The following is a 16,794-nucleotide window of genomic DNA, read 5'->3' as shown; positions in this document are numbered from 1 at the left end:
GTAAGTTAATACATTTAAGCTGGCAGTCTCATTTATTCAGCGGTTTACGTAAACTGATCTCTCAGAGCTTTATTACCAGTGGATAAGCTTTTAAAACAGAGTTCCTAAACCTGTGTTTAGCTGCCAATCATGTATTGGCAGGCCTAACCATGTATCTCAGGCCTAACCCTGCTGTCTACCATTATATGCCACTACTTAAGCAATCCACTAGCTGGTCATATGCAAACTCATAACCACTACAGGTCATATGGAAATAAATTTTTTTTTTTTTTGGTCTCTTTTGCAGGTTGATTTTGATGATGAAAATCGTCCAACTTTTGCTAATCAAGTTAGGGGCATATATAATGTCTTCAATTATTGCATTTCCAGGTGAGATAAAATTCATCCACTTAGTAAATACTCAGTGAGCATTTCCTTTGTGCACGGCTTTATGGTTGGGGTAGTGAGGGACATAACAAGTAAAATCCATGGTCCCAGGTCCCAATCCAGTTTGGGAGAAAAGATCTCTATAAATAAAAATGTAAAATAATCAAGAACTAAATAAGTCTGAGCGGACACAAGTATCAGATGTTCTGATATGAGTAGGAAGGACAGTAAAGCTGAATTTCCAGGAGGGAAGCATCACTGCGGGTTAAAGTGGTCAGGGATGCATCACAGAGAAAGTGAGAAATACGCTGTGCTTGGAAAGGAACAGGAATTGCATGGCGGATTCCATGCTGGAAGAATGGAACAAGGAAAAGCTTCAGTTTTAAAGCTTGGTGTGTGAGTCAGTTTGGCTGGGAGCTTTGACCAGGGCAGTTGTGGAAAATCAGATGCAAAGGTAAGAGGAGGCTAGACTATGCTTGCTGTCAACAACAGATGTTGTGTGCAACTATGAAGAACATCTTATGTTGGATGAATTTCTTTCTTCATCTTAGATGTCCCTACCGTATCAAAAGTGCCCATTCTAATGCTTAGACCACAAGCCTGGAACATGGTGGAATATAGTATCATGGCAACAATTCACTATTTTTTTTTTTTTTTTAACAATTCACTATGTTTAATGTTGGTGAGGAATGTTGTATAAAGCTCACATGGCTCCAAATGTATTTAAGTGTTCAATGGATGCTCCCTTTGGAATCTTAGCAGTATTCTCAAGCAGGCTAATAATGGAACTACTTATGACTTTGCAGCTTATTGGTAGATATATTCACTCACGCAACAATTTATTGAGTACCAACTAGGTACCAAGTATTCAGTGTACACTTTGAGGGATTTAAAGATGAATAAACATGATTTCTGCCCTTAAAGAGTTTGTAATAGTATAAAAATAAGATACTCAAAAAAGTTTAATACTACATATAAAGATGAATAAAAGAAAGATGGAATGTGCTATGAAAGATCAGAGAAGGAAGAAATTCAACTCAGCTGAGAAAAACCTTAAAGAATGGGCAGAATTTGCTCAGTTGGTAATTGAGGAAAGAACATTTCAGCAAGAGTGAGAAATATGAAAAAAGACTTGGCATGGGAAAGCATTAGGAATGTTTGCAGAACTGTGAATAACCTAGTTGTTAACTTGTTTGTTCATAGATTAATGGACAGCAGATTTCCAGTTTTTTAATTATGATGTGCTGACACCTGGGAAAGACACTGTACAACAATGCAAGTGGCCCTTTCTTTTTTCTTTCAAAGGTAATATTTTCAATAAGCTGCCAGTGCGTCCCTCTTGACCACACGATTAGTAAAGCTAACCCTGAGATTTTCATGAGCTACAGTGAAAGAGCACAAAAGGCACAATATTAATGTAGATTCATATCTTTTGGTCCAAAAGGTTCATTTAAATGTTTAAAAAATAGAAGTCCCAAGGCTTCATGACAGTTTCTTCTTCTAACAGGAGAAAGCTCAAAGTTGTTTTTCCCAGAGCATCTCTAGGGGGATATTACTCAACACTAAAAAGGAATTAACCACTGATAACATGCAACAACACAGATGATTCACAAAATAATTACGCTGAGTGAAAGAAACCAGGTTAAAAAAGTAAATACTGCATGATGATCCCTTTTATATAAAAGTCTAGAAAATGCAAACTAATTTACAGATAAAGAAAGCTGAGGCTGGGGGCTGGGAAGGGGAGCAGGGAAGGATGACAGAAGGCCCTGAGAAAACCTTCTGGGGTAATGGATATGTGTTTATTACTTTGTGGTGATGATTTCATGGGTGTGTACATGTGTCAGTTGTACGTTTTAAATATGAGGAGTTTACTGTTTACTGTATGTAAACTATACCTCAATAAAACTGTTTTTAAGAGATACACTTCCATTTGAGGACCACCAACTTCATCTTTTATACCATTTTATGTCAAATCTGAGTAAAAGATTAGTGTAACATTTTAATGAGATCTGTGTGTGTGTTTTAATTTCTGAACCAGATTAGATAATCATGACAAAAAAGACAAAAACACTTATATGATTAGGTATAAACTATTACAGTTAAATGATGAAATAAAATGGTCTACGATATTTTATTTCTATAGACTGAAATTGCTCAACTTTATTAGGGAATAAATACTAAGGAATATTTAAACTCAGAATATAAGTAGATAAAGGAATAAACAGTCCTGTTACTACCTCATGCAATAATGTAAAAACAGACCATTCATTGACAGAGAAAATTTAAGTTTAATGAACTTCTCCACTTAGACGTAGAAACAACATTGCCATCTAGTTGTTGAATACTGAGTAGTATATTGTTGAAATATTCTTGACAGTGTTCAACTTCTCTTTTATGTAGCTACTCAAGGAACGTACAGAAGGCCCCAGCCAATTAAACTTCCTTTCTAAGGGTGTGACTGTGACTGCCACAGTGTGGTTATACTGCCACTGTAAGTACAAGGCAGGTGACCGTGTATTCTCTGACTCCTTCATGCTCAAGGCTCTTCTGTGTGACACACACACACACCCCAAGCAAAACAAACATAAAACAAACAACTTGATCCCTGCCCTGAGGAGATTAGTCAAGTCAGGGAAACAAACAACTAGGCATTTCACTACAATGCAGTGGGTGCGATGAGAGCAGGAGTACAGGTATACCGTTTTGCCTCGCTTCGCTTTATTGCTTTCTGCAGAAATTGTGTTTCCAAACTGAAGGCTCGTGGCAACCCTGCGTCGAGCAAGCTAGTCTGTCGGCACCATTTTTTCGACAGCATTTGCTCACTTCATGTCTGTGTCACATTTTGGCAATTCTCCCAATATTTCAAACTTTTTCATTATTATTACATTTGTTATGCTGATCTGCGATCCGTGATCTTTGACGTTACTATTGCAAAAAGATTATGACTTGCTGAAGGCTCAGATAACGGTTCGCATATTTTAGCAATAAAGTATTTTAAAATTAAGATATATACATTGTTTTTTTAGACCTAATGCTATTTACTGTACACTTAATAGACTTCAGTATAGTGTAAACATAACTATTATATGCACTGGGAAGCCAAAAAATGTGTGTGACTTGCTGTACTGTGATACTCTATTGCGGTGGTCTGGACGTGGACCTGCAGTAGCTCTGAGGTGTGCCCATTCAGAAACTGTGTTAGCTCAAAAGAGCACCAGGGGGCAGTTGGGGGTTTAGGGACCACAGCGGGGAAGAAGTTTATCTAACATGAAAGCAGTGAGTAAGGGAAGAAAAGTGATGAAATACTGAGGTTTAGGGAGGTCAGGAAGATGAGACTCTGCAGTGGCCTGTAAACTGTTTCATTCTAGAAGCAACAGGAAGCTGTTGAAGGATTCTAAGCCAAGGAATTAGATTTGTAATTTAGAAGTAATATTCTGGCTGCAGTATGGAGAATAGATTAGTTTAGGCAAGATATGATGATACTAATGAATGAAGAAAACTAATGATGAAAACAGACATGCACCCAGAATGGAAGGAAGATGAGCAGAGAAAACTGGGAAGGATACTCGCTGCCTTCTCACTCCACCTCAAGCTGGCAGAACTAACTCACTGTTGCTCCCTTGGGCTCCCACTCTTTTTCACCTATGCATCTATCAAGGCACCCCTCATTTGTCATTGAATGTATTTATCTTTGTTTCTCCTTCTACTAAGCTGTAAGGATCTTACAGGCAAGAATCATGTCATATTCGTCACTGAATTCCCAGAACCTAGCACAGTGCCTGGCAGATAGTCTTCAATAAGACTTTTATGAGAGTCCATGCTTTTTCCACTATATCATACTCCCTCCAAAAGACTGGCGAATGAAATGTTTCTCAAAAGCAGGAAAAAAGGGATTGCATCTTATGTAAAGCACAGATAATGACCCTTATACTAAAGAGGGTGCAGTCCATAGAGAAAGTCCTTGGGTTCTGTCCTCTGGGATGTCTGCTGCATGCCTGCCAGAGAGTGGCAAATCCACGGCTGCTTGTTTTAAACCATAAGGAAGTCCAGCAGAGACCAGGCCAAACACTACCACACGCGTCCTTCTGCATGGTAGCCCCCACAAGGATCCAGCAATAACCACCCCACCGGGACCTAGAAACACTCCTACAGAGACGAGGTTCAACACTGCTGGGACCCTCGGTTAACCAGGGTCAAAACAACTAGACAGGGCTTCCCTGGTGGCGCAGTGGTTGAGAGTCTGCCTGCCAATGCAGGGGACACGGGTTCGAGCCCTGGTCTGGGAGGATCCCACATGCCGCGGAGCAACTAGGTCCATGAGCCACAATTACTGAGCCTGCGCATCTGGAGCCTGTGCTCCGCAACAAGAGAGGCCACGATAGTGAGAGGCCCGCGCACCGCGATGAAGAGTGGCCCACGCTCGCCACAACTAGAGAAAGCCCTCGCACAGAAACGAGGACCCCACACAGGCAAAAACAAAAACAAAAACAAAACAAAACAAACAAAAAACAACTAGACAGAAAGCTGAGAAACTGTAGTTCCATCCAAATTTGTCATTCCTGGTCCCTGCTCAGAAGGCAGCCTCCTCACCCAGCGATCAGCTGCCTCTCACTTCTCGTCTCCAGCTCCAGACTGCTGTGTACCTGACAGCACGCCCTCTTGACCCCTCAGCTCTACTCTTCCCACAAAAATCCTCCCTTAGCCCTTTCCAGTGTGGGCCTTGGCCACCTATCCCACTATAAACAAACTCATCGACACATTTACGGCTTTTCTGATGGATGTCCTCGACTCCTTTCTCAAAGATACTACTGCCTTTGCAGTTTCCTCAAACTGTATGTCCCACGAGGCTCAGAATTGGTATTACCCTTTTTTGTCCTGTAGCCTCGTCTAAAGCACTTCACTCTCCTGTAAAAACTTTCATTCCTTTGAGGTTTATTCCATCCGATTTTGCCACCCTTTACCTTGCTTTGTCCCTAACAGCCATTTATCTCCAGACCATTCTCCACAGTAACATTATACCTGGATCATTTTATTCCTTTAAACCCCAATTCATTTCTCCATTTCCTAGGCGATTTCAATATTCGTGTGGATGGTCTGTTAAACACCCAAGCATCACGGTTCCAGGGCCACTGCCACACTCTCTGCTTTATTATGGAGTAGTTCTGAGTGATTTCAATACCCTTATCCTTCCATCCACAGATGGTGTCCTCAGTATGCCTGACCCACAGTCGCATCAAGGCCTTCATTCCTGTGATGCTGCCTTTTCTTCCAGTTTATTCTTGGTCCCATGTCTTTCCATATCTGGCCTGGATCTCTTAATTGGTCATAGGGCCTCTTCTCTCACCGGTGCTTTCAATCCCCCTCCATATTTTTCCTTCCCTGGTGTCTCTCTTCCAACACACACGTCTAGAACAGTGCCGTATTCTGCCAGGCACCCACACTTCAGCCTCCTTCCCTTCATCCTCGTCTTTCTCCTCCATCCGTCATCCAGCTCACAATTCTGGGTCAGTCCTGTAATATGCCTGGTTCTATAAGCCATTCAGCTGAGGTACTAGAAGCAATCATAAAACCACTATACTCTCATGATTTCCAAACTCAATTCAGTGGTTAACACTGGTCATTAATGCTTTTTTCTTTAGTCAGCTGAATATTCCAAACTACCTCCATTCTCTCTTCAAATCCCTCCCAAAACTAACCTTTTACCCCCTCGTACTTCACAAATAGCATACTTTCCACTTCACAGAAAATATTGAGACCATCTAGTATAAACCTCTTCTCTCACAGCTATAAATTTGCTTACACCATTCTCTTACTTCCTTTTTGTTTCCAAGAAAGGGTGTCTTTTTCAAGGTCTACCTCCTTTGGGACCTAACTCCATCAATTTTCTCCCTGCTCTACAAGTTCCTTTCATTCTAATTATAATCACGCTCAAATCTCTCAACTATCATGACCTTTCTTTTTACCACTTTATCTTCTTTTTGTTTCTGCCCTCCATCTTCCCTTTCCGTCTCATTCAAAGGTTTTTGAAAAAGCGGCATTCTCTTGAAGCCTCTATGTCCTCACCTCCCACTCACTGCTCACCTCATTTCCCTGGCTTCACTTCCCACTACTCTGCGGAAACCAATTCTGCTACATTTATGAAGGACTTCCTAACTGCAGGATCCAATAAACACTAGTATTTGTGAGTTTATGACAGTTTTCACTAATGCTAATGTTTTCCCCCCACTGCACTCAGGAAGAGTCACTCTTTGGCCTGAAGTACAATATTGTAGTTGGGGTGAAAGGTAAGGTACAGAATAGACCCTGTTATCTTGGTTTTTAATTATAATACTTTAGCAAGACAGCGTGGCAATCTCTAATAATCAATACGTCTATAACATACAGCTCTTGGCCACATTACCACAGGCATCTTAGCCACTGGAGTGGTCTCTTTTGCAAAACACTGCATTTCACTTAAGGGATAAAGGATGGTAGTTTCCAATTCACAGAACTGGTAAATGATCTTATGACACTTGTCTTCACCATCTTAAAAATCCACTTCCCCATTGTAAAAGGAAATCCAAACACCAGCATAACAGGAGGTTATGGGGAAAAAAAGATAAGTTTGAAACATAAAGCAGTGTCATATATATCAAAAAGGGTAAACAAATACTGTGTAAAAATGCATAGTTTAGAAAATACCCATTTTTTAAAAATTTCAACAATTCTTTCTTCTAAGGCAGTTCTAAACAGCACAAGGCATTTAACTTCAGTAATAGCTCTTTAAGCAAATGTATGTGGTCCAGGAACATAGTAGCGTAGTTTAGTTTGCCTTGAAACGAAAACCTGGGTTCAAGTTCCTGCTCTAACATCTAGTTTTGTGAACTTGAACACCCAGCTGATAATGCAAGAAGGAACACAGGGCAAGACGTACACGGGTCCTTTGACCCAGCTCTCTACTACTAGCTGGGCACATTTTAGCAGGTCATGTAACATACCTCCATCTGTAAAGGAAGGATAATAGTACCTACATATAAACACCTTGGAAATTACAAAGGGCAATAACGTTTTAGATATTATTTGAGCCTCTTTTCTTCCTGAAAAATTATGTTACACATCCTGGTAACCCTCCCTCCTACTTTTCTCATCACTCTTGATAAATCAGTAGAAGTACCCTTAACCTTCTGGGAGAGTATAGAAACCAAAGAAGCATTTGTTTCAATTGTTGACTTTTTCCCTACTTTCTGAGTGAGTTATAGTATTATCTTAGTATTAGTCTATTTTTGTCCACCCACTTTTTCAATGGGGAATTAAAAAATTGGTTTTTTTCCCTTAACTTTGTACAAAGTATCCCACATAGACCCAAAATCAACAGAAACACCTAATGTTAACATTTTGCCATATTTATCTCAAACATGTTTTTTAAGAAATAAAAACTAGATCCCCTATGTGGCTCTCCCTCCTTTTAAGAGAACCACTGTCCTGAACTCTGGACAGTGGTTCTGGACAGTTTATAATTCCCAAACCTATTTTTAAACTTTTACTTTATGTGAATATATCCATAAACCATACTTAGTCTTATCTCACTTAAAAACTTTACGTATAAGAAATATAATACAATGCCATTTAACTTGCTTTTTTTGATCACTACTGTTTTAGAGAGCAATCCTTGATTCACTTAATGCTGGCTTATTTATATTAACTGTATGGCATTTCATTAAATGAATATAGTACAATTTATTTGTTTATGTTACATTTTATTTCCAAATTTCATTATTATAAACAATACTGTGATGAACATTCTTGCACGTCTCTCTGGCAAATGTGTGGGAATGTTTACAGGGCATATATGTGTGTGTGTGTGTGTGTGTGTGTGTGTGTGTGTGTACATATACACAGACACACATATATGTATATATACACAGGTATATATAGATATATATAGATATCCTAGAGGAATTGCTGGTTTACACACGTTTGATTTTAGTAAATAAATATTGCCAATTGCCCTCATAATGATTATACCAATTTATACTCCCAAAGACAGTACACCTGAGAGTTCCTGTGCTGTTTTTCAACATCTCTGCCAGCACTGACATTCAGACTTCTAAAATGCTACCAACTAGATGGATGTGAATGATCACATCTTGATTTTGAACCTTTTGACCCCAATCCTTAAAAAAATTTTGACTCTTCAGCACTATTATCTTCTACTTCTCCTAGCTTTCTGACTACTACTTCTTGGTCTCTTTGGCTAGCTTCTCTTCCTCTACCCCCTTTTCTTTCAGTATTTGTAAGTCACCATCTTTTTAAATTTTTATTATTTTTTTAAAATTAATTAATTTATTTATTTATGGCTGTGTTGGGTCTTCGTTTCTGTGCGAGGGCTTTCTCTACTTGCGGCAAGTGGGGGCCACTCTTCATCGCGGTGTGCGGGCCTCTCATTATCGCGGCCTCTCTTGCTGCAGAGCACAGGCTCCAGACGCGCAGGCTCAGTAGTTGTGGCGCATGGGCTTAGTTGCTCCACGGCATGTGGGATCTTCCCAGACCAGGGCTTGAACCCGTGTCCCCCACATTGGCAGGCGGATTCTCAACCACTGTGCCACCAGGGAAGCCCTCTTTTTTTATTTTTTAACATCTTTATTAGAGTATAATTGCTTTACAATGGTGTGTTAGTTTCTGCTTTACAACAAAGTGAATCAGCTATACATATACATATGTCCCCATATCTCTTCCCTCTTGCGTCTCCCTCCCTCCCACCCTCCCTATCCCACCCCTCTAGGTGGTCACAAAGCACCGAGCTGATCTCCCTGTGCTATGCAGCTGCTTCCCACTAGCTATCTGTTTTACATTTGGTAGTGTACATGTGTCCATGCCACTCTCTCACTTTGTCCCAGCTTAACCTTCCCCCTCACCGTACCCTCAAGTCCATTCTCTAGTAGGTCTGCATCTTTATTCCTGTCTTGCCCCTAGGTTCTTCTGACCATTTTTTTTTCTTTTTTTAGATTCCATATATATGTGTTAGCATATGGTATTTTTCTCTTTCTGACTTACTTCACTCTGTATGACAGTCTCTAGGTCCATCCACCTCACTATAAATAACTCAATTTCGTTTCTTTTTATGGCTGAGTAATATTCCATTGTATACATGTGCCACATCTTCTTTATCCATTCATCTGTCGATGGACACTTAGGTTGCTTCCATGTCCTGGTTATTGTAAATAGAGTTGCAATGAACATTGTGGTACATGACTCTCTTTGAATTATGGTTTTCTCAGGGTATATGCCCAGTAGTGGGATTGCTGGGTCGTATGGTTGTTCTATTGTTAGTTTTTTAAGGAACCTCCATACCGTTCTCCATAGTGGCTGTATCAATTTACATTCCCACCAACAGTGCAAGAGGGTTCTCTTTTCTCCACACCCTCTCCAGCATTTATTGTTTGTAGATTTTTTTGATGATGGCCATTCTGACTGGTGTGAGGTGATACCTCACTGTAGTTCTGATTTGCATTTCTCTAATGATTACTGATGTTGAGCATTCTTTCATGTGTTTGTTGGCAATCTATATATCTCCTTTGGAGAAATGTCTGTTTAGGTCTCCTGCCCATTTTGAGATTGGGCTGTTTTTGTGATATTAAGTTGCATGAGCTGCTTGTAAATTTTGGAGTTTAATCCTCTGTCAATTGCTTCGTTTGCAGATATTTTCTCCCATTCTGAGGGTTGTCTTTTCGTCTTGTTTATGGTTTCCTTTGCTGTGCAAAAGCTTTTAAGTTTCATTAGGTCCCATTTGTTTATTTTTGTTTTTATTTCCATTTCTCTAGGAGGTGGGTCAAAAAAAAAATCTTGCTGTGATTTATGTCATAGAGTGTTCTGCCTATGTTTTCCTCTAAGAGTTTTATAGTGTCTGGTCTTACATTTAGGTCTTTAATCCATTCTGAGTTTATTTCTGTGTATGGTGTTAGGGAGTGTTCTAATTTCATTCTTCTACATGTAGCTGTCCAGTTTTCCCAACACCACTTACTGAAGAGGCTGTCTTTTCTCCATTGTATATTCTTGCCTCCTTTATCAAAAATAAGGTGACCATGGGCTTCCCTGGTGGCGCAGTGGTTGAGAATCTGCCTGCCAATGCAGGGGACACGGGTTTGAGCCCTGGTCTGGGAAGATCCCACATGCCGCGGAGTGACTAGGCCCGTGAGCCACAATTGCTGAGCCTGCACGTCTGGAGCCTGTGCTCCACAACAAGAGAGGCCGCGATAGTGAGAGGCCCGCACACCGCAGTGAAGAGTGGCCCCCACTTGCCGCAACTAGAGAAAGCCCTCGCACAGAAACGAAGACCCAACACAGCCATAAATATAAATAAATAAATAAATAAATAAAATTTTAAAACTGCTAGGTCCACCAGAATCAACCTTTGAAAAAAATAAATAAATAAGGTGACCATATGTGCGTGGGTTTATCTCTGGGCTTTCTATCCTGTTCCACTGATCTATGTTTCTGTTTTTGTGCCAGTACCATACTGTCTTGATTACTGTAGCTCTGTAGTATAGTCTGAAGTCCAGGAGCCTGATTTCTCCAGCTCCGTTTTTCTTTCTCAAGATTGCTTTGGCTATTCGGGGTCTTTTGTGTTTCCATACAATTTGTGAAATTTTTTGTTCTAGTTCTGTGAAAAATGCCATTGGTAGTTTGATAGGGATAGCACTAAATCTGTAGATTGCTTTGGGTAGTATAGTCATTTTCACAATGTTGATTCTTCCAATCCAAGAACATGGTATATCTCTCCATCTGTTTGTATCATCTTTAATTTCTTTCATCAGTGTCTTATAGTTTTCTGCATACAGGTCTTTTGTCTCCTTAGGTAGGTTTATTCCTACTTTTTTTTTTTTTTTAACATCTTTACTGGAGAATAATTGCTTTACAATGGTGTGTTAGTTTCTGCTTTATAACAAAGTGAATCAGCTATACATACACATATATTCCCATATCTCCTCCCTCTTGTGTCTCCCTCCCACCCTCCCTATCCCACCCCTCTAGGTGGTCACAAAGCACCGAGCTGATCTCCCTGTGCTATGTGACTGCTTCCCACTAGGTATCTATTTTACATTTGGTAGTGTATATATAAGTCCATGACACTCTCTCACTTCTTCCCAGCTTACCCTTCCCCCTCCCCATGTCCTCAAGTCCATTCTCTATGTCTGTATCTTTATTCCTGTCCTGCCCCTAGGTTCTTCAGAACCGTTTTTTATTTTTAGATTCCATACATATGTGTTAGCATACGGTATTTGTTTTTCTCTTTCTGACTTAGCTCACTCTGTCACAGCTCACTCTTTTAAGTCACCTCCCTTCTGAGTTTCAGACCTATATACCTAGCTGCCTACTACACATCTTATGGGACACATGCCTAAAATTCATGTCTGAAAAGACCTCTTTTCCTCTCAATTTCTTCTTCCCAATTCTTGACTGTGTTTAATGATACTGTTAAAGACAGTGTTGCCTGCCAAAACCCTGGGCATCACTGCTAGCTTTTACTTCTCCATGCACCGCTCTCTTCCCTCCAACATAGCCAGCTGACTGAGGTCCTACCTTCTTCACATCTCTTGTATACTTGGCTGTCTTCATAATGAACTGTTGTTGTCCTTACCGCTTCTTACCAGATGTTATATTAATCAGAAGCAAGCACTCTGTTAGACATACCTGGGCTTGAACGAGGATTTTTATCACTTACAAGCTATGTGACCACAGGAAAATTACGATCCTCAAGTTTTCTGTTATGTGGGAATGATACCCACCTCATCATGGTTTCTTCAAGGATTAAATGAGCTAATGGGTACAAAATGCTTACCACATTGCCTGGCACATAGTAAGAACTCAGTGAGTAACAGCTACTATTCACCAGCTCAGCTTGAGTCTTCTGATTAGCTGTTGTGCCTCCAATATTGCTCCCCATTCCCACCATCACAGTGCTAGCAGAATTCTCTCAAACACTTATCATCCTTCCCTAATTCTTCAATAACTGACCTTTGCTTACACAAAACCAAATCCAGTCTTTTAGTAAGTCATCTAAGTCTCTCTTCAATCTGAGCCCCAGCCTCATTTCCCAGATTCTGTGAGGATATTTTACATACAGTTCCTGAATACATTATCTTGTTTCATGTATCTGTACCTTTAGGCACATTCTATCTTTTGTCTGTATAGGAAATTCATCTTTATCTTTCCAAACTCAAGGAACATTCTCTGTTAAGCTTTTCCTAGTCCATACAAACAGAAATCAGTACTGACTCTGAGGGGTTTATATATTGCTGCTGCAATCATTTCTTGATTTGCTTGTCTCCTTCACTAGCCTATGAGAACTGTGAGAGCAAGGACTATTGTCATATAGTCATATATGTCATATATCCCCAGTATGAAGCATAGTTCCTGGAGCTGGTAGGCATTCACTAACTACTGAATGGATGGAAGGAAGGACACTGGGACTGGCCTTATTTCATATCTTCTAAATAATTTTAAACAGCAGCATCAAGAAATCTGCTAAGTTCACTAAAGTTTTCATGAATGTCAAAATGATGGAGGTCATTTTCTCTACTGTGTGAAAAGGCAAAATATGTAAAGTGCTAGTACATGTAAAGTAAAACACTAGTGGGAAAAAAAAAAAGCAAAACTTGAGCTGTTAGTATCTAGGAAAAGATGATAAACTATTTCCTGAGTATGCTGGTCCAATGTACTACAAGAGACAAACAAAGATAATCAAGTAGAACACTGACAAGTAAACAAAAAACATTGTTTTGCAAATACTAATATTTATAATGAATGCTCACTATGTGTCAGGCTTTGTGGTAATCACTTTATATACAGTATGTTACTTAATCCCTCCAACAACTATATGAAGTAGAAATTCTTAGTATCTTGCCTAAGGTACCTGAGCCAGGATTGAAACTTAGTTCTGTCTGGGACTTCCCTGGTGGCACAGTGGTTAAGAATCCGCCTGCCAATGCAGGAGACACGGGTTCCAGCCCTGGTCCAGGAAGATCCCACATGCCGCGGAGCAACTAAACCTGTGTGCCACAACTACTGAGCCTGTGCTCTAGAGCCCGCGAGCCACAACTACTGAGCCCACCTGCCTAGAGCCTGTGCTCCGCAACAAGAGAAGCCACCACGATGAGAAGCCCGCGCACCGCAACGAAGAGTAGCCCCCGCTCGCTGCAACTAGAGAAAGCCCGCGCACAGCAACGAAGACCCAACACAGCCAAATATAAATAAATTAATTAATTAATTTAAAAAAAACACACTTAGTTCTGTCTGATCTAAAAGCTTGTTTTAACTACATCATACTATTGTTGGATCAAGCCACAAAGTGTTTATGCCAGAAATTTGACATTTAGTCACAAGGATCAGAGAAAAGTAACTAAAGCATAAAGTAAGCCTTCCATGTGAAGAGATTAAAACAATTTTGACCTTCCAGTTTGCAAAGGTGAAGGAAAATCATCCATGTCTATAAACTCAAAAATGGCAATGAACAGTATCAACCAGTTTCATTTATCAAAATCTTTAACCAGTCAAGAACAAACTAGATAGACTTGAGGGTTGGTCTATAAAACAATTCCTATTTTGTTAAAGAAAAATACTAGACTGGATAAATTTGGGAGATCTATCCGGAATGTCATCTCATAAACTAGGTTTTAATTTGATACATAATTCTGTAGCACGTAAACCTCCTTTCCAGGTTCTATACCAACAAGCCACATTTTGGTTTGAATTCCGTCTGTCCTGGAATCAGGGTTCCTTTCACATCTGAAATTTGTAATAGCAATTCACTCATTTATAGAAAATGCAGTCCTTTAGGGAGAAAAAAAACCATATGTATTTGATTTGAGATTAGGTATGTATATTAGGAGTATATGAATTTTCAGGGATTAATACCTACCACCTATCCTTATTTAAAAGTCTGCGGGGGCTTCCCTGGTGGTGCAGTGGTTAAGAATCCACCTGCCAATGCAGGGGACACGGGTTCGAGCCCTGGTCCGGGAAGACCCCACATGCCGCGGAGCAACTAAGCCCGTGTGCCACAACTACTGAGCCTGCGCTCTAGAGTCCGCGAGCCACAACTACTGAGCCCACGTGCCACAACTACTGAAGCCCGCGTGCCTAGAGCCCGTGCTCCGCAACAAGAGAAGCCACCGCAATGAGAGGCACACACACCCGAAGAGTAACCCATGCTCGCCACAACTAGAGAAAGCTCACACACAGCAATGAAGACCCAATGCAGCCAAAAATAAATGATAATAAATAAGATTAAAAAAAAAAAAAAAAGCCTGCAGGCCCCGTGCTTTGCTTTGGTGCTCATGCATTCATCCATCGCAAAACTCAAGCGTCTAAGGCAATTATTGCTTCAGTGGAGACAAGTTACCATGACATCTAACAAAACTATGTAGAGGTAATTTCTTTCTTTGAATACAAGCATCTCATGTAGTAGAGCAGCAGCATGAGGGATCTTTGTTCCCCATCCAGGGATCGAACCTGTGTCCCCTGCATTGGGAGCGTGGAGTCTTAACCACTGCACTGCCAGGGAAGTCCCAGCAGCATGATTTAAGCAGGAAAAGCATGGACTTTGAAAATAACCTGACAGACCTTTTGACAGAAAGTTCAAATACAAATTCTTCCCTTTAATGTAAGACAGGGGAAAGTTAATCTTTTTGCACTTACAGAGTTGCTTGCCCTTTGAGCTTTTTGAGGAAAAAACCAAATACTATAAAATATTTTAAACTTCTTCCTCAAAAAAGACAGTATACCTTAGAATCACTGGGGTAGTCTTGAAAGAAAGAGGTAAGGAAAGAAGAAAGGGAGAGAGGGAGAGAAGGAGGATGTGAGGAAGGGAGAAAGGAAGGGAAGGAAAAGACAAGATAAGACCAATGTCCAGGCCTGGCTCCAGATAATTTAAATCAGAACTTTGCAGGTGGGCCTGGGCACTGAGGTTTGTGGCTTTTAAATAGTCCTCCTGGGATTCTAATATACAACCAGGATTAAGTTTATGACTTAAAAAGATTCAACTGCCAATCCTAAGTAGAGAAGATCAATTGTGGACCACAGCTTTGTTGTGATGAACACTGGCTATATATAGGTCAAGTGTCTAGAAATAAGCAGTGCAGATCCCCACCTAGTGTCTCCTTACTTGTAACGATTAAAAGGCAAGATACTAGGCTGCAGAAAACAGAGCCTTACAGGTAAGTGGTTTGTGTGTTACCAGTCCCCTTATACTGTTTGAAAGATGAAGGAAAAACAACTACTGAGTGGCAATCTTTGCAGTAACTTAATTCCACTGGACATGACTGTTACCTGGGTGGTTGGTTGCTAAAGACATGAAGGATGAGTAGATTCACTGCCAACTAAGGCCACAATGAACAGGCAACTGAGAAAGTAGAGGATGGCGCTCCGGTCACCTGCTTCCTACAAGGCCAGTCACAACTGTTCCTCTGACAAACTACAGGAAAAAAACAAAAATTAGATGCGAGACATTCATTCAACATAAATAACGGATCTGTGGCATTTTGAAGAAATTCCTGAAGACCAACAGAGAGGGACAAGGGGAAGATAAACGGGAATACTCTAAACCAATAGATAAAAAATCTATGAGCCTTTGCAGGTGACCTGAAAGTTAATAGTACTTTATTGCTATTTTCTACAATCTATAGGGCAATATTAATATTCACAGCAAATTTAACAAGGATTTGAATATCTACTACGTACTGTCCTAATCACTGTACCTTTATACTAAAATGTACCCAGTGTAAATCCTTAAGATTTCATACATCACATTAGAAATGGATTTTCATGAGTCTGAACCAAAGCATTAATCATTTAACTTCACATTGCAATCAGATATTTCTCTAAAATTAAAGCATCCTAGCAGGTCAATGAACAATGCTATGAGATATGGAATGCATCAGCCAACAGTAAGACTACTCGAAGTCAAATAGTTTGAAAGATGAGAGGTGGTTAGCTTAGTTATTCACTATTAATTAAGAAACACCAGAGTTTTAGAACACTTTAGAAAACCCAGTATCTAGACCAGTTGTGATAAGGCATCAGGCACTAGACAATGGATTTGATAAACTTGCAGATCAAAGCAAACAAGTGGCAGGTTTATCAAAACTCAGTACTAGGAAACTATGGTAGACTGGAAAGATAGCCATAGAATGGTATGCAGACAGGCTTCGTGGTTGTTAGACAATGCACAGGCAACTAAATATAGAAGGCAAATTTAATTATTAGCTGAAAGCAAGCCATGGGATCCAGAATATATTCCAAAAATCTCTTCCCTCCTATGTTGTTTCTAAAAATTTATACTTATTGAGGCCCAGCTGAGCATTTAGCAACAGCAGAAATCTTTATATCACAGATAGGAAAATTTCCCATCATTTTTTCGTCACCATCAATTTTTTTTTCAGTTAGGAA

The 16,794-nt window shown here is 40.1% G+C and overlaps 1 long non-coding RNA gene across 2 annotated transcripts in view; it reads left to right on the top strand.

The window, feature by feature from the left end:
* LOC132366144 (uncharacterized) overlaps positions 1 to 16,794 on the top strand; it is a 50,114-nt gene that overhangs the window by 32,033 nt on the left and 1,287 nt on the right. For both annotated transcript variants that reach the window (XR_009503376.1, XR_009503377.1), the window contains exons 3-4: positions 287 to 369; positions 1,570 to 1,671. This is a non-coding gene — a long non-coding RNA (uncharacterized LOC132366144). The remainder of the gene's footprint in view (positions 1 to 286; positions 370 to 1,569; positions 1,672 to 16,794) is intronic.

The sequence above is a fragment of the Balaenoptera ricei genome, chromosome 5 (genome assembly GCF_028023285.1).
Source record: "Balaenoptera ricei isolate mBalRic1 chromosome 5, mBalRic1.hap2, whole genome shotgun sequence".
Taxonomy (NCBI): Eukaryota; Metazoa; Chordata; class Mammalia; order Artiodactyla; family Balaenopteridae; genus Balaenoptera; species Balaenoptera ricei.
Note: the sequence above shows the minus strand (reverse complement) of the source record. Positions and strands in the feature narration are given on the sequence as shown.